This window comes from Protomyctophum parallelum, assembly GCF_964188405.1.
Source record: "Protomyctophum parallelum genome assembly, chromosome: 6".
In the NCBI taxonomy this organism is placed as follows: Eukaryota; Metazoa; Chordata; class Actinopteri; order Myctophiformes; family Myctophidae; genus Protomyctophum; species Protomyctophum parallelum.
The window spans coordinates 31,014,712-31,034,673 of NC_139701.1; the positions used below are offsets into that span (position 1 = coordinate 31,014,712).

A 19,962-nucleotide genomic window follows, 5' to 3' on the forward strand; every position below is an offset into this window, starting at 1 on the left:
TTTCATTTCGTCTGCGCGAAAGATGAAAGCCTGGAAAAAGCCGTGGGCTGAACCAGTCTAAAAGTGGGAGTCAACCCTTCCGCGTAGGCGTCGCTCTAAATGATGTGACGTAGCGCTGCACTAGGGGGGAGAGGAGGGGCTGGGGGTGATGGACAGATCGATGAGATCCAATCAGGGTGCGCGCTTTTCTGAGACGCGACCCTCCCATCTAGGCCAGAAATGTCTCTGCTTAGGTCAGGCTAGCACGACCACAATGGCACTTTGGGTCAAGAAGACCCATAGTTTGAGAACCCCTGGTGTAGACGACCACGTCCGCCCGATACACGTGTCGTTGCCATTTGCCGTTGCCACTAGTGAGGAGTTTCACCCAGAGCATGTAACCAAGCCCACAGAATGTCTGGGCAACGTTGAAGCCACTGACGGTAGTGGTCAAAACTGGAACTGCAGGCTGGTGACATACATGCACAAGCAATATACCGCACCCGCTGGTCCCAGGTTACATTCATGAATGAATTTGACGTAGGACCATAAGACGTGACGTAGAGGTACCGCGAGGGAGCCAACCAATCATAGCAACACCCGCTGGTCCCAGGTTCAATTCACGAATGAATTTGACGTAGCACCGTAAAACGTTACGTAAAGGTACCACGAGCCAACCAATCCTTCAAAACGCCACTGTGCAACTTCCATTGAAAGCGGGGGTGGGGCTGTCACTCCTCATCCGCTCTCTAGCTATATTATAACTCTATGGATGCATGAGAAGGAACAGTCTATCCTTTTCAGTTCTGCGCTCTGCTGAACAGGCAACCCGGCCAACCTGTAAGAGTTGTTGATGCAGCTACAGATCTCTCTCCCTATCCACCGACATGCCCTGTTGTGTTTGTTGGAGCACGCGGCCAAGCCAGATGCACCGTGGATTGGGCTGGATTTAGACAATTAGCTTAAATTATTTTTAAAGAACGGGCAAAGTGAACAACAGACTGATGGCATGTGCACATATTTGTTATGTCTCAATGAACCTGTATATTTCTTACTACCCAAAATATCACAATGCAGCTTTAAAGTTTGACTTTGAACTTAACGTATCAAGCTACCAGAAATGTCGACATCAACAATGGAACTATGTATGGCAAATACAATTAACCAAGCACTGTTTTATTCCCACTTCAAATATTTGTATGTAAAGCTGTAGTTTATGTGGCCCCTATAGCTCTCACACGCAACACACACCAACCCACTGTGGTTCAAGCTCCGATGAGCGACTTCCACCCTGCCTCTCTCCCCTCCTCTGTTGTCTTCATACATACCGACAGTGTATTTATTCTGATTCTATGAAAGCTTTAATACTGTTTTTTCGCCAGCCAGCCTGGCTCTGCGAAGTACACACCCCCAGCCCTTACTGTAGCGCCTGATTTATACTTGTAGCGCACCGTGTCGCACACCCGACTAGCTCAATGCATCACATCGTGACTCGTGTTGAGCTTGTAGATCTGCGGGTGTTCCATGATCGACACTGGCAAGCAACTAAGAATAAACCAGGCGTAAAGTCTTCTGTGAGCAAAAGCACACAGCGTCAAGCACCTGGAGTGTGTTCATGTTTTTTTGTTTTTTTTCAATAACTGAGCGCAAAACAAACTGAACCCCACCGCCTTACGTGCCCTGCAGCATCCACTCGACCGCCCCCTCCCCCACCTCCCTCTAGGTGTGCCTATGTCAACATAACTCCCTGGCAGTCATCACTGAGAATGAACTTTGCAACCGTGTGATTGTACAATGAGGTTTGTGTGTGTGTTTTTGCGAGTATGTCAGCGATAGAAGGGAGGAAGAGAGAGAGAGCGAATGTTCCTGGCCTCTCCTCTGTGCATGGATGTGTGAACTTTTAACCTTCCAAGTCCTAGTTCATGAACTGTGACCTTTGACCAGGCACTCACTCTGTCCTTTGTGTGGTGGAGTGGGGTCACATGGGGTATGACGTCGAGCGGTAGCTCCAACCTGGATAGATTCCCCACTCGTCTTGCCCACAGTCAACGTTTTATTTATGGACCTCTGCACTTTTGGCTGTGGTGACTTCAGTACTTATGTAAACTGTATTTTTAAGGATTTTTATACAATATTTACATGCAATACAATATAATTGATTTTTCTTTTGTTCTTTGCCAACCATTTAAAAAAATGAAAATTATTTAATTGTCTTTGTATTTTTGGCATGTACTGTACTTATTATTCACAACATGCCCATAAAATCATCTTTAGGCCTACAATTATGTTCTGGGGTGTTCCCTGAATGGTTTTTATTGGTGGTCCTTGATTGATGGTCCTGATGACAGTCAGTCGGACATTATAAGTACGGCTAATTTATACTTAGTTGCTCAAATCAGTGGATTTTGTCGTTCATCTAAAATAACGTTTCAGTTGCAAATCAGTTTTCGTTGAGTGACATGGTTGCAGCAAAAATTAGGTTTAATGAACAGGTGTTGGGATAAGCCCATGTCGATCATCTGGTTTTAACCGGTGAACTGTTAGATTTTAATATTTTAAGTATTTTTCTGTGTACTGTATGTCAGGTCAGATTTCTTTCTTTACTCAAAGTATTCATGTACTCTGGTTACGCAGCCCTGACACAAAACGATCAACTTCTTTCACTCTATTTTTTTTCTTTCATTCAGTTCTAATGGTCCCTTGAACCTGAAGGAAAGCGTTTAACACCCCATAGGAGACAGTAGGGCTGTAGGGGATGGAGACTATATATTATACAAGTGTGTATAATAAACCAGGTAGAATGTCTACTGTGTGGATTTTAAAGCGGTTGAGGACATGCAGAAAGAAGCAGCAAATGGTTCATAGCGAATAAGTGTTTCTTCTCCAGATGCTGTGAGGAATGTGGGGTTTGGGGGGGGGGGGGGGGGGGGGTGTATGTGTGGGTGGGGTTGGGGGGCGATTGGGGTTGTTTCCTGTGTCAGTGGTCGTCATAATGTGTCTGTGACGGGACAGGGTTGCCTGTATTTATCATGGTTTTATTTTTATTTTTTGAGGTGGGGGTGGCGGGTGGTTGGGATAGGGTTGGGAGTACGTCTACAATGTGTTTCATATATGTGGTTGATGCTATCATAATGGACCGAACAGCAGAAGAACAAGGCAATTTGGTATTTAAAAAAGAAAAAGAGGAGCAAAAAAATATAACTTGGCATTACAATGCCACCATGTGGTCATACGATGCAAGTTGTTAACAAGGACAAAAAATGTTATTTTAATGTTATTTTTTATTTTGAAATCATATCAATAAAGTCATTGAGTACTGTCCGCTGTTGTGGCCGCGTGTCCGTTCACTGCCCTGCGGTTGACCCGCTGATAGCTCTGCAGAGAGTTCATGGTGGGGTCATGGTGGGGTCAGTGATGTCCTGCAGACTGCATGGGGTTAAAAGGACAGGCAGTATAGGACAGACAATGGTCATGATGCATGGGCAATCTATTGAGAAAATGTTGCTATTAGTGGACATTTATTGGCAACTGGCCAAAATAAATAAGGACAACGGCGCGCTGTGACACCGGAAGGTTGACTGCTTTTGTGAGAACATTGCCATTATCCTATCCATTATGTTCCACTGTGGGGTTAATGTCCATGAGTACCTGTTATCTATGTTTTACGGTGATGGTAAAAAGAAATGCAATATAATGCGACTACATTTCATTTGATTTAATAATCACTTGTGTAAGCAGGGGTGTAGTAGCCTGGAAACCAGACGAATCTGCCACATAAAAAAAAAGCCCTGGGTATAGATATTGGTCTGGCACTCCATTGTTTTAATTAAATTTAGCTCATCCCAGAGTTGTGGTTGACCAAACTATTCAAAGTGATACTTTTTTGCTGTGATGTTGGAATCTGTCTGTAACGGCCCATTGGAAATAAATCTTCCTCACAGAAGTTCCAGACTAATATCTATGCAGTGTGACCATGCCAGGCTGGGGGTGTAGTGCTACTTAGAAATGGGGGAGCGCATATATGCCGCTTGTTTCCCTCTACACTAAATTTCTGCCAAAAATAGCCGATCTACAAGTTCACAACACGTAGATTGCGATCTAAATTTCATTCTCACTTGCATCTTCTATGCTTCTGAATCTGTGACATGAGAGCTGTGTCAGCGGTTTGTAAGCCCAAGGTTTGGTGTTCAAGACCACAATTGGGCATTGGACACCTTTTGCACTCCATCTCAATCATAAAAGGTTCAGTATTTCGTACTCACTTGTTTCTTCCAAGCCACAATAAGGTCAGGGGTTTATGAACTGAAGATACTAGGTTCAAACAACTTGAACAACTGCGAAATCAAACTTGTGTGATTTAAAGAAAACTGGTTAAAAAGCTTAACAGCCATCAAACTGAAGACACCGGCTTAAAGGGCTACTTCACCCCTTTTGCAACCAGATCTTATTTGAATGATGTTTAGGTAGGACACAAGAAACACTTTCCTGGGGTTTTTATGTGTGTAATGTGTTTTTTAGATATTTTAGTCATGACGCCATGTTCAAAATTGACCAGAATTTGTCATGAAAATGTGGTCTCACTTCCTTCCTGGACTACAAGTCACACCTCCACGCAGCCTCCCTCACAGATAATTAAAATAAATAGTTACCTCATTGGCCGCTGCAGTTTGTTGGAGCGACGTGTGCAAAAGAGGGCGGAAGTGCGCAGGAAATGCTGAAGGCCCGCTGTCACCACTCACCAGTGACATCACTCATGCGACTCGCAAGGAATCTCTGGAACATTTTGCCCCCTCTCGAGAACACACGCCAAAGAGATTCTATCACCCCAGAGCCGGAAGAGGCGTCTACCCTTATATGTCTATGGCCTCCCCCCTCTCCAGAAGGAGGGGCAGTGCACTAAGGCGTTATGGTCATTGTAGGAATTCAGCAAACCAGTCAAACCCTATTCAAACACACAGACTTCATACTTTTTCTGGCCATAGGGTGCACATTTCTAATTGTGCTACTGTTATTAGGGATGCTCCAATCAGGTCACAGATAGTTTATGTCATGATCGGCGATACCGATCTTGTGCAGTGAGCATATTTACAAAATTGTTATATGTCAAAACCCACGTCAAAACTGTTCCTGTGTGTGGGGAGGAAGGGGAGAATGTTTAGGCCTGTCACAAAGATGCAAAATGATTATACTATATTGATTTTGATATTATACTGATTGACATTTTTACCACTTAAATGGTGTAAAAGCTCGGTTTCTCCAGATAGGGTAAATTGACTATCACAGATAGGGTAAATTGACGATCCGATAATCGGCCACCGGGGGCCTGAAGTTACTTTGTACGTGTCAGCCGGCAGACATTATTATTTTTATTATTATTTTTGTGTTCTTTAAACCCTAATTCTACTTACCGTGTGTTATATTACTTGCTATGGTTTGTTTTGATTTATTATTTATTTTGTATGTTGTGACTTTATACTTACCCGCATGTTGTGTCTGAGTTGTTGTGCTGTTGATGTGTTGTGTTTATTAATGATCTGCCCTGCATTCGCCAGTAACACTCCAGACATCACGTGACATTAGCAATTAAAGAAGCTTACAGCTGAGTCAGAGTGGCGACACTAGCGTTAACTCCCATTGTAACAATGGAATGCAGAAGTGCTCATTCTATCTCAATGGGATAGTTCTAGCCTTAGAGTATATATTAATAGAGACGAGAAAAGCAGCAGAGAGAGCGGAGGCGGAGCCCGTTTTTAGAATAGCCTGCAGCAGAGCCTGGGAGCCATACCTAGACCACGGAGGGAGAGATGACCTGATCTTGTAACTAGAGTGACAGTGTGACATGCAGCAACCGCAGCGGTAGAGTTCGAATTCGATTTGGCTCTATCTGGCGTGTGAGACTGTGAGTACCGTCGGTTCCACACTGTTGAAGAGACTTATATCCGGCTATGCCAGTGAACCGTTATATCTGAGTTATTACGTACCTCGTACGTAATCTGCTAAGCCTTTCCCACCTTTCCAGGATCGCTTTGAGCCGAGGAGAGGAATTGGGTCCGAGCAGTGTGACATAAGGAGACCAGATGAGCCAAGGCCCCAGTGAGGCTCTTCAACGTTGAAGCACTGTGCCCTTGTGGTAGGAGGAGGGACTGCAGGCGGACCCGTGGATTCATGACCAGGATACCCCGTGCAGCTGGGCTTCAACATTGAGCGCTCGGTTGCACTTCCGCATTTGACCCAAGGATTTGACCCTAGGAAGCTCTGAGAAGGAAGTGAAGTGGTCACTTGACTGGGCTGCGCCATGACACTTTCATGGGAGCCAAACTACCCGGAAGTTTGGCAGAATGCACTGGAGTCAATGAGAGCTCAGTGACCAGCTCATGAACCAACATTATTTATGAACAATTGAGACCTTTTGTAAAGTAATCACTTCTGGAAAATAACAGAAGACATTTAACACATTATTGTCTGCTGTGTTGTTATTCGATGTGTACACTGTGTAATTTTTATAGAGGTAAGGTATCTAAAGAGCACAAAGTACCTTTCTGAACGCACCAAGTATCGCAAGACTTCCCACCGTTTCCTGTCTGGCAGTCAACTCTCGCGATACTTCGGAGCCAGAAACGATACCTGCTGCTGTTTAGATCCTCAGTTAAAATTATATACTGTGCACTCTGTGCACATCGAAAAGTATTAGTGATTAGAAAACAACCTGTGATATGTCTTCTGTTATTTTCCAGAAGTGATTACTTTACAAAAGGTCTCAATTGTTCATGAATAATGTTTGTTATGAGCTGGTCCAGCCGGCTCCATTCAATGCCATGTATTCATTGCACTTCCGGTGTTTGGCTCCCATGAAAGTGTCATGGCGCAGCCCAGTCACGTGACCACTTCCCTTCCTTCTCAGAGCTTTCTTGGGTCAAATGCGGAAGTAGACGTTCTGAGACGGTTCCTCCGGGTGCTTCAAAATACTCAGCAACCGCAGTGGCAGATACCGAATTTGATTCGGCTCTGCCTTGCGTGTGAGTACCGTTCCGCGCTGTTGAAGAACCCTGTGGTGGCTTTGCCACACCAGTAGTTGAAATATTTCGTGTCTCGATTCGAGTGATCTGCCCAGTCTTCTCTTCCGACCTAGGCGCTGCTGGACAGCCTGCCGGAACATCCCCTCCTCTGTCCAGGGACAAATTAACCATTGGGCCAGTGGGGCTGTGGCCCAGGGGAATTTGGCTCTCAGGGGCCCTTTGGGAAATTGGACCGTGAGGTACTAGGTTTGAGGCCCTGAAAAGGGCTCCTGGGGCCCTTCATTGGCCATTGATTTTTGTTAAATTTAGGTAAAAAAGATGAAAAACACGAAAATATCGCACACACGCGCGCTATGGAGGCCCTGCAAATATTACCGGACCAGGGGGTTAATCCGTCCCTGCCCAATGCATTCTCTATGGCAATAGCACAAACTTTGGCATGCTACTAGTCCTACATACTTACCCATTCTAGCCTACTTAGGTTCATTTTACGGTGGACATGTTTGCCTTAAAAGGAAACTTTGAAATGTTTTGTATATAGTTTCTGAGTTATTTAACTTAAACGCCCAATGCATTCTCTATGGCAATAGCACAAAATTTGGCATGCTACTAGTCCTACATACTTACACCTAGCAACCCCATTCTAGCCTACTTAGGTTCATCTTACGGTGGACATGTTTGCCTGAAAAGGAATCTTTGAAATGTTTCATAGTTTTAGAAATATAGTGCTTTCAAATTTGAGACATTTAACATGGGGCTCAATGGCAGCTCTATAGGCACGTCAAAAGTCACTTTCACCTAGAAACTCCATTCACACTTTTTATTATTCAGCTTACTGTGGAGACACATGCTGGAACTTTATTTTATTTTTATGTTTTGTAGTTTATGAGTTATTTAACTTAAACGCCCAATGCATTCTCTATGGCAATAGCACAAAATTTGGCATGCTACTAGTCCTACATACTTACACCTAGCAACCCCATTCTAGCCTACTTAGGTTCATCTTACGGTGGACATGTTTGCCTGAAAAGGAATCTTTGAAATGTTTCATAGTTTTAGAAATATAGTGCTTTCAAATTTACAATGGGGCTCAATGGCAAAAATGATGAAAAACGGCGTGCTATAGTATGCCGTACGATATGGTCCAAAATGATGAAAAACAAGGTTAAAAAAAAAAATCGAACAACGATGGGCTATAACCCATCGTTTTTTTATTTTTTCAAATCCTCAAAAATGATGAAAAACGGCGTGCTATAGTATGACGTACGATATGGGCTATAGCCCATGGTCCAATATGATGAAAAACGAGGATTAAAAAAAATTCAAAAATTCAAAAAACGATGGGCTATAACCCATCGTTTTTTAAATTTAATTATTTTTTTCAAATCCTCAAAAATGATGAAAAACGGCGTGCTATAGTATGCCGTACGATATGGGCTATAGCCCATGGTCCAAAATGATGAAAAACGAGGATTTTTTTTCTCCAAAAAACGATGGGCTACAACCCATCGTTTTTTTTTTTTTTTTTCAAATCCTCAAAAATGATGAAAAACGGCGTGCTATAGTATGCCGTACGATATGGGCTATAGCCCATGGTCCAAAATGATGAAAAACGAGGATTTTTTTTTTCAAAAATTCAAAAAACGATGGGCTATAACCCATCGTTTTTTTCATTTTTTCATTTTTTTCAAATCCTCAAAAATGATGAAAAACGGCGTGCTATAGTATGCCGTACGATATGGGCTATAGCCCATGGTCCAATATGATGAAAAAGGAGGATTAAAAACAAAATCAAAAATTCAAAAAACGATGGGCTATAACCCATCGTTTTTTAAATTGAATTATTTTTTTCAAATCCTCAAAAATGATGAAAAACGGCGTGCTATAGTATGCCTTACGATATGGGCTATAGCCCATGGTCCAAAATGATGAAAAACGAGGATTAAAAAAAAAATCAAAAATTCAAAAAACTATGGGCTATAACCCATCGGTTTTTTTTTCATTTTTTCCAAATCCTCAAAAATGATGAAAAACGGCGTGCTATAGTATGCCGTACGATATGGGCTATAGCCCATGGTCCAAAATGATGAAAAACTAGGATAAAAAAAAATAATCAAAATTCAAAAAACGATGGGCTATATATAACCCATCGTTTTTTCTTTTTCATTTTTTCATTTTTTCCAAATCCTCAAAAATAATGAAAAACGGCGTGCTACAGTATAGTATGCCGTACGATATGTGCTATAGCCCATATCCTCGCGGTGTATAGCGGTGTATGAGAATGGGTGTTGCGGAGGATGAGAGCATTCCTCTCATCCTCCGCAACACAATGCATTCTCTATGGCAATAGCACAAACTTTGGCATGCTACTAGTCCTACATACTTACACCTAGCAACCCCATTCTAGCCTACTTAGGTTCATCTTACGGTGGACATGTTTGCCTGAAAAGGAATCTTTGAAATGTTTCATAGTTTTAGAAATATAGTGCTTTCAAATTTGAGACATTTAACATGGGGCTCAATGGCAGCTCTATAGGCACGTCAAAAGTCACTTTCACCTAGAAACTCCATTCACACTTTTTATTATTCAGCTTACTGTGGAGACACATGCTGGAACTTTATTTTATTTTTATGTTTTGTAGTTTATGAGTTATTTAACTTAAACGCCCAATGCATTCTCTATGGCAATAGCACAAAATTTGGCATGCTACTAGTCCTACATACTTACACCTAGCAACCCCATTCTAGCCTACTTAGGTTCATCTTACGGTGGACATGTTTGCCTGAAAAGGAATCTTTGAAATGTTTCATAGTTTTAGAAATATAGTGCTTTCAAATTTGAGACATTTAACATGGGGCTCAATGGCAGCTCTATAGGCACGTCAAAAGTCACTTTCACCTAGAAACTCCATTCACACTTTTTATTATTCAGCTTACTGTGGAGACACATGCTGGAACTTTTTTTTTTTTATATATGTTTTGTAGTTTATGAGTTATTTAACTTAAACGCCCAATGCATTCTCTATGGCAATAGCACAAAATTTGGCATGCTACTAGTCCTACATACTTACACCTAGCAACCCCATTCTAGCCTACTTAGGTTCATCTTACGGTGGACATGTTTGCCTGAAAAGGAATCTTTGAAATGTTTCATAGTTTTAGAAATATAGTGCTTTCAAATTTGAGACATTTAACATGGGGCTCAATGGCAGCTCTATAGGCACGTCAAAAGTTACTTTCACCTAGAAACTCCATTCACACTTTTTATTATTCAGCTTACTGTGGAGACACATGCTGGAACTTTATTTTATTTTTATGTTTTGTAGTTTATGAGTTATTTAACTTAAACGCCCAATGCATTCTCTATGGCAATAGCACAAAATTTGGCATGCTACTAGTCCTACATACTTACACCTAGCAACCCCATTCTAGCCTACTTAGGTTCATCTTACGGTGGACATGTTTGCCTGAAAAGGAATCTTTGAAATGTTTCATAGTTTTAGAAATATAGTGCTTTCAAATTTGAGACATTTAACATGGGGCTCAATGGCAGCTCTATAGGCACGTCAAAAGTCACTTTCACCTAGAAACTCCATTCACACTTTTTATTATTCAGCTTACTGTGGAGACACATGCTGGAACTTTTTTTTATTTTTATGTTTTGTAGTTTATGAGTTATTTAACTTAAACGCCCAATGCATTCTCTATGGCAATAGCACAAAATTTGGCATGCTACTAGTCCTACATACTTACACCTAGCAACCCCATTCTAGCCTACTTAGGTTCATCTTACGGTGGACATGTTTGCCTGAAAAGGAATCTTTGAAATGTTTCATAGTTTTAGAAATATAGTGCTTTCAAATTTGAGACATTTAACATGGGGCTCAATGGCAGCTCTATAGGCACGTCAAAAGTCACTTTCACCTAGAAACTCCATTCACACTTTTTATTATTCAGCTTACTGTGGAGACACATGCTGGAACTTTATTTTATTTTTATGTTTTGTAGTTTATGAGTTATTTAACTTAAACGCCCAATGCATTCTCTATGGCAATAGCACAAACTTTGGCATGCTACTAGTCCTACATACTTACACCTAGCAACCCCATTCTAGCCTACTTAGGTTCATCTTACGGTGGACATGTTTGCCTGAAAAGGAATCTTTGAAATGTTTCATAGTTTTAGAAATATAGTGCTTTCAAATTTGAGACATTTAACATGGGGCTCAATGGCAGCTCTATAGGCACGTCAAAAGTCACTTTCACCTAGAAACTCCATTCACACTTTTTATTATTCAGCTTACTGTGGAGACACATGCTGGAACTTTATTTTATTTTTATGTTTTGTAGTTTATGAGTTATTTAACTTAAACGCCCAATGCATTCTCTATGGCAATAGCACAAAATTTGGCATGCTACTAGTCCTACATACTTACACCTAGCAACCCCATTCTAGCCTACTTAGGTTCATCTTACGGTGGACATGTTTGCCTGAAAAGGAATCTTTGAAATGTTTCATAGTTTTAGAAATATAGTGCTTTCAAATTTGAGACATTTAACATGGGGCTCAATGGCAGCTCTATAGGCACGTCAAAAGTCACTTTCACCTAGAAACTCCATTCACACTTTTTATTATTCAGCTTACTGTGGAGACACATGCTGGAACTTTATTTTATTTTTATGTTTTGTAGTTTATGAGTTATTTAAGTTAAACGCCCAATGCATTCTCTATGGCAATAGCACAAACTTTGGCATGCTACTAGTCCTACATACTTACACCTAGCAACCCCATTCTAGCCTACTTAGGTTCATCTTACGGTGGACATGTTTGCCTGAAAAGGAATCTTTGAAATGTTTCATAGTTTTAGAAATATAGTGCTTTCAAATTTGAGACATTTAACATGGGGCTCAATGGCAGCTCTATAGGCACGTCAAAAGTCACTTTCACCTAGAAACTCCATTCACACTTTTTATTATTCAGCTTACTGTGGAGACACATGCTGGAACTTTTTTTTATTTTTATGTTTTGTAGTTTATGAGTTATTTAACTTAAACGCCCAATGCATTCTCTATGGCAATAGCACAAACTTTGGCATGCTACTAGTCCTACATACTTACACCTAGCAACCCCATTCTAGCCTACTTAGGTTCATCTTACGGTGGACATGTTTGCCTGAAAAGGAATCTTTGAAATGTTTCATAGTTTTAGAAATATAGTGCTTTCAAATTTGAGACATTTAACATGGGGCTCAATGGCAGCTCTATAGGCACGTCAAAAGTCACTTTCACCTAGAAACTCCATTCACACTTTTTATTATTCAGCTTACTGTGGAGACACATGCTGGAACTTTATTTTATTTTTATGTTTTGTAGTTTATGAGTTATTTAACTTAAACGCCCAATGCATTCTCTATGGCAATAGCACAAAATTTGGCATGCTACTAGTCCTACATACTTACACCTAGCAACCCCATTCTAGCCTACTTAGGTTCATCTTACGGTGGACATGTTTGCCTGAAAAGGAATCTTTGAAATGTTTCATAGTTTTAGAAATATAGTGCTTTCAAATTTGAGACATTTAACATGGGGCTCAATGGCAGCTCTATAGGCACGTCAAAAGTCACTTTCACCTAGAAACTCCATTCACACTTTTTATTATTCAGCTTACTGTGGAGACACATGCTGGAACTTTTTTTTATTTTTATGTTTTGTAGTTTATGAGTTATTTAACTTAAACGCCCAATGCATTCTCTATGGCAATAGCACAAACTTTGGCATGCTACTAGTCCTACATACTTACACCTAGCAACCCCATTCTAGCCTACTTAGGTTCATCTTATGGTGGACATGTTTGCCTGAAAAGGAATCTTTGAAATGTTTCATAGTTTTAGAAATATAGTGCTTTCAAATTTGAGACATTTAACATGGGGCTCAATGGCAGCTCTATAGGCACGTCAAAAGTCACTTTCACCTAGAAACTCCATTCACACTTTTTATTATTCAGCTTACTGTGGAGACACATGCTGGAACTTTATTTTATTTTTATGTTTTGTAGTTTATGAGTTATTTAACTTAAACGCCCAATGCATTCTCTATGGCAATAGCACAAAATTTGGCATGCTACTAGTCCTACATACTTACACCTAGCAACCCCATTCTAGCCTACTTAGGTTCATCTTACGGTGGACATGTTTGCCTGAAAAGGAATCTTTGAAATGTTTCATAGTTTTAGAAATATAGTGCTTTCAAATTTGAGACATTTAACATGGGGCTCAATGGCAGCTCTATAGGCACGTCAAAAGTCACTTTCACCTAGAAACTCCATTCACACTTTTTATTATTCAGCTTACTGTGGAGACACATGCTGGAACTTTTTTTTATTTTTATGTTTTGTAGTTTATGAGTTATTTAACTTAAACGCCCAATGCATTCTCTATGGCAATAGCACAAAATTTGGCATGCTACTAGTCCTACATACTTACACCTAGCAACCCCATTCTAGCCTACTTAGGTTCATCTTACGGTGGACATGTTTGCCTGAAAAGGAATCTTTGAAATGTTTCATAGTTTTAGAAATATAGTGCTTTCAAATTTGAGACATTTAACATGGGGCTCAATGGCAGCTCTATAGGCACGTCAAAAGTCACTTTCACCTAGAAACTCCATTCACACTTTTTATTATTCAGCTTACTGTGGAGACACATGCTGGAACTTTATTTTATTTTTATGTTTTGTAGTTTATGAGTTATTTAACTTAAACGCCCAATGCATTCTCTATGGCAATAGCACAAACTTTGGCATGCTACTAGTCCTACATACTTACACCTAGCAACCCCATTCTAGCCTACTTAGGTTCATCTTACGGTGGACATGTTTGCCTGAAAAGGAATCTTTGAAATGTTTCATAGTTTTAGAAATATAGTGCTTTCAAATTTGAGACATTTAACATGGGGCTCAATGGCAGCTCTATAGGCACGTCAAAAGTCACTTTCACCTAGAAACTCCATTCACACTTTTTATTATTCAGCTTACTGTGGAGACACATGCTGGAACTTTATTTTATTTTTATGTTTTGTAGTTTATGAGTTATTTAACTTAAACGCCCAATGCATTCTCTATGGCAATAGCACAAAATTTGGCATGCTACTAGTCCTACATACTTACACCTAGCAACCCCATTCTAGCCTACTTAGGTTCATCTTACGGTGGACATGTTTGCCTGAAAAGGAATCTTTGAAATGTTTCATAGTTTTAGAAATATAGTGCTTTCAAATTTGAGACATTTAACATGGGGCTCAATGGCAGCTCTATAGGCACGTCAAAAGTCACTTTCACCTAGAAACTCCATTCACACTTTTTATTATTCAGCTTACTGTGGAGACACATGCTGGAACTTTATTTTATTTTTATGTTTTGTAGTTTATGAGTTATTTAACTTAAACGCCCAATGCATTCTCTATGGCAATAGCACAAAATTTGGCATGCTACTAGTCCTACATACTTACACCTAGCAACCCCATTCTAGCCTACTTAGGTTCATCTTACGGTGGACATGTTTGCCTGAAAAGGAATCTTTGAAATGTTTCATAGTTTTAGAAATATAGTGCTTTCAAATTTGAGACATTTAACATGGGGCTCAATGGCAGCTCTATAGGCACGTCAAAAGTCACTTTCACCTAGAAACTCCATTCACACTTTTTATTATTCAGCTTACTGTGGAGACACATGCTGGAACTTATTTTTATTTTTATGTTTTGTAGTTTATGAGTTATTTAACTTAAACGCCCAATGCATTCTCTATGGCAATAGCACAAAATTTGGCATGCTACTAGTCCTACATACTTACACCTAGCAACCCCATTCTAGCCTACTTAGGTTCATCTTACGGTGGACATGTTTGCCTGAAAAGGAATCTTTGAAATGTTTCATAGTTTTAGAAATATAGTGCTTTCAAATTTGAGACATTTAACATGGGGCTCAATGGCAGCTCTATAGGCACGTCAAAAGTCACTTTCACCTAGAAACTCCATTCACACTTTTTATTATTCAGCTTACTGTGGAGACACATGCTGGAACTTTATTTTATTTTTATGTTTTGTAGTTTATGAGTTATTTAACTTAAACGCCCAATGCATTCTCTATGGCAATAGCACAAACTTTGGCATGCTACTAGTCCTACATACTTACACCTAGCAACCCCATTCTAGCCTACTTAGGTTCATCTTACGGTGGACATGTTTGCCTGAAAAGGAATCTTTGAAATGTTTCATAGTTTTAGAAATATAGTGCTTTCAAATTTGAGACATTTAACATGGGGCTCAATGGCAGCTCTATAGGCACGTCAAAAGTCACTTTCACCTAGAAACTCCATTCACACTTTTTATTATTCAGCTTACTGTGGAGACACATGCTGGAACTTTATTTTATTTTTATGTTTTGTAGTTTATGAGTTATTTAACTTAAACGCCCAATGCATTCTCTATGGCAATAGCACAAAATTTGGCATGCTACTAGTCCTACATACTTACACCTAGCAACCCCATTCTAGCCTACTTAGGTTCATCTTACGGTGGACATGTTTGCCTGAAAAGGAATCTTTGAAATGTTTCATAGTTTTAGAAATATAGTGCTTTCAAATTTGAGACATTTAACATGGGGCTCAATGGCAGCTCTATAGGCACGTCAAAAGTCACTTTCACCTAGAAACTCCATTCACACTTTTTATTATTCAGCTTACTGTGGAGACACATGCTGGAACTTTTTTTTTTTTATATATGTTTTGTAGTTTATGAGTTATTTAACTTAAACGCCCAATGCATTCTCTATGGCAATAGCACAAAATTTGGCATGCTACTAGTCCTACATACTTACACCTAGCAACCCCATTCTAGCCTACTTAGGTTCATCTTACGGTGGACATGTTTGCCTGAAAAGGAATCTTTGAAATGTTTCATAGTTTTAGAAATATAGTGCTTTCAAATTTGAGACATTTAACATGGGGCTCAATGGCAGCTCTATAGGCACGTCAAAAGTCACTTTCACCTAGAAACTCCATTCACACTTTTTATTATTCAGCTTACTGTGGAGACACATGCTGGAACTTTATTTTATTTTTATGTTTTGTAGTTTATGAGTTATTTAACTTAAACGCCCAATGCATTCTCTATGGCAATAGCACAAAATTTGGCATGCTACTAGTCCTACATACTTACACCTAGCAACCCCATTCTAGCCTACTTAGGTTCATCTTACGGTGGACATGTTTGCCTGAAAAGGAATCTTTGAAATGTTTCATAGTTTTAGAAATATAGTGCTTTCAAATTTGAGACATTTAACATGGGGCTCAATGGCAGCTCTATAGGCACGTCAAAAGTCACTTTCACCTAGAAACTCCATTCACACTTTTTATTATTCAGCTTACTGTGGAGACACATGCTGGAACTTTATTTTATTTTTATGTTTTGTAGTTTATGAGTTATTTAACTTAAACGCCCAATGCATTCTCTATGGCAATAGCACAAAATTTGGCATGCTACTAGTCCTACATACTTACACCTAGCAACCCCATTCTAGCCTACTTAGGTTCATCTTACGGTGGACATGTTTGCCTGAAAAGGAATCTTTGAAATGTTTCATAGTTTTAGAAATATAGTGCTTTCAAATTTGAGACATTTAACATGGGGCTCAATGGCAGCTCTATAGGCACGTCAAAAGTCACTTTCACCTAGAAACTCCATTCACACTTTTTATTATTCAGCTTACTGTGGAGACACATGCTGGAACTTTTTTTTATTTTTATGTTTTGTAGTTTATGAGTTATTTAACTTAAACGCCCAATGCATTCTCTATGGCAATAGCACAAAATTTGGCATGCTACTAGTCCTACATACTTACACCTAGCAACCCCATTCTAGCCTACTTAGGTTCATCTTACGGTGGACATGTTTGCCTGAAAAGGAATCTTTGAAATGTTTCATAGTTTTAGAAATATAGTGCTTTCAAATTTGAGACATTTAACATGGGGCTCAATGGCAGCTCTATAGGCACGTCAAAAGTCACTTTCACCTAGAAACTCCATTCACACTTTTTATTATTCAGCTTACTGTGGAGACACATGCTGGAACTTTATTTTATTTTTATGTTTTGAAGTTTATGAGTTATTTAACTTAAACGCCCAATGCATTCTCTATGGCAATAGCACAAAATTTGGCATGCTACTAGTCCTACATACTTACACCTAGCAACCCCATTCTAGCCTACTTAGGTTCATCTTACGGTGGACATGTTTGCCTGAAAAGGAATCTTTGAAATGTTTCATAGTTTTAGAAATATAGTGCTTTCAAATTTGAGACATTTAACATGGGGCTCAATGGCAGCTCTATAGGCACGTCAAAAGTCACTTTCACCTAGAAACTCCATTCACACTTTTTATTATTCAGCTTACTGTGGAGACACATGCTGGAACTTTTTTTTATTTTTATGTTTTGTAGTTTATGAGTTATTTAACTTAAACGCCCAATGCATTCTCTATGGCAATAGCACAAAATTTGGCATGCTACTAGTCCTACATACTTACACCTAGCAACCCCATTCTAGCCTACTTAGGTTCATCTTACGGTGGACATGTTTGCCTGAAAAGGAATCTTTGAAATGTTTCATAGTTTTAGAAATATAGTGCTTTCAAATTTGAGACATTTAACATGGGGCTCAATGGCAGCTCTATAGGCACGTCAAAAGTCACTTTCACCTAGAAACTCCATTCACACTTTTTATTATTCAGCTTACTGTGGAGACACATGCTGGAACTTTTTTTTATTTTTATGTTTTGTAGTTTATGAGTTATTTAACTTAAACGCCCAATGCATTCTCTATGGCAATAGCACAAAATTTGGCATGCTACTAGTCCTACATACTTACACCTAGCAACCCCATTCTAGCCTACTTAGGTTCATCTTACGGTGGACATGTTTGCCTGAAAAGGAATCTTTGAAATGTTTCATAGTTTTAGAAATATAGTGCTTTCAAATTTGAAACATTTAACATGGGGCTCAATGGCAGCTCTATAGGCACGTCAAAAGTCACTTTCACCTAGAAACTCCATTCACACTTTTTATTATTCAGCTTACTGTGGAGACACATGCTGGAACTTTATTTTATTTTTATGTTTTGTAGTTTATGAGTTATTTAACTTAAACGCCCAATGCATTCTCTATGGCAATAGCACAAAATTTGGCATGCTACTAGTCCTACATACTTACACCTAGCAACCCCATTCTAGCCTACTTAGGTTCATCTTACGGTGGACATGTTTGCCTGAAAAGGAATCTTTGAAATGTTTCATAGTTTTAGAAATATAGTGCTTTCAAATTTGAGACATTTAACATGGGGCTCAATGGCAGCTCTATAGGCACGTCAAAAGTCACTTTCACCTAGAAACTCCATTCACACTTTTTATTATTCAGCTTACTGTGGAGACACATGCTGGAACTTTATTTAATTTTTATGTTTTGTAGTTTATGAGTTATTTAACTTAAACGCCCAATGCATTCTCTATGGCAATAGCACAAAATTTGGCATGCTACTAGTCCTACATACTTACACCTAGCAACCCCATTCTAGCCTACTTAGGTTCATCTTACGGTGGACATGTTTGCCTGAAAAGGAATCTTTGAAATGTTTCATAGTTTTAGAAATATAGTGCTTTCAAATTTGAGACATTTAACATGGGGCTCAATGGCAGCTCTATAGGCACGTCAAAAGTCACTTTCACCTAGAAACTCCATTCACACTTTTTATTATTCAGCTTACTGTGGAGACACATGCTGGAACTTTTTTTTTTTTTTTTTATGTTTTGTAGTTTATGAGTTATTTAACTTAAACGCCCAATGCATTCTCTATGGCAATAGCACAAAATTTGGCATGCTACTAGTCCTACATACTTACACCTAGCAACCCCATTCTAGCCTACTTAGGTTCATCTTACGGTGGACATGTCTGCCTGAAAAGGAATCTTTGAAATGTTTCATAGTTTTAGAAATATAGTGCTTTCAAATTTGAGACATTTAACATGGGGCTCAATGGCAGCTCTATAGGCATGTCAAAAGTCACTTTCACCTAGAAACTCCATTCACACTTTTTATTATTCAGCTTACTGTGGAGACACATGCTGGAACTTTTTTTTTTTTTAATGTTTTGTAGTTTATGAGTTATTTAACTTAAACGCCCAATGCCAGGGACAAATTATCCAGTGGGGCCGTGGCCCAGGGGCCCTTGGCTCTCAGGGGGGAAATTGGCTCTCTCTGGGAAATTGGACTGTGAGGTACTAGGTTTGACGCCCTGAAAAGGGCTCCTGATTTTGTTAAATGTAGGTAATTAAAGATGATAAAAACACGTAAATATCATGCACATGCGCGCTATGGGGGCCCTGCAAATATTTCCGGACCAGGGGCCCCGGACCACTGATTGAGAACCATTGTTCAATGGTGCGTGAGCGTCCCTGTCACTATGGTGCTACCTGTCTATGAGAAATTCCAAGTCAGTTGACATTTTTAAAAGCAGTTTAAAAACGTTTTTGTTCCGTAAAATTTTTTCCCATGTTGTCGCTTGATCTCCTCTGCAGGTCTGTTTGTTTTGTTTCTGTTTTTAATCCCTGAGTATTGATTTTATATATATATATATTATATATATATATATATATATGTATATATATATATATATATATATAATAATTATTATTATACTACGTTTGTTTTAACGTCACTGTTCATCACTTTGTAACCTTGTTTCGAAAGGTGCTTTATAAATAAAATGTACTTACTTTATAAAAGAAAATAAATACATTTACTTACTATGGTGGCCATGACGATAGGGCCTGGCTTTCAGTTTCAGGCATAGAGTTATAGGTTTCAGGCCCTGTGACAGGGTTGTCACATGGGGCTGGTAGTCTCGCGTTAGACTGTTGTCTCTCG

General features: G+C 39.4%; 1 long non-coding RNA gene across 1 annotated transcript; it reads left to right on the forward strand.

The window, feature by feature from the left end:
• Window positions 1-248: 248 nt before the first annotated feature.
• Window positions 249-2,530, forward strand: LOC310859735. The gene is made up of 2 exons (XR_014569334.1): window positions 249-488; window positions 544-2,530. It is a non-coding gene; the product is annotated as an uncharacterized lncRNA (long non-coding RNA).
• Window positions 2,531-19,962: the final 17,432 nt, after the last annotated feature.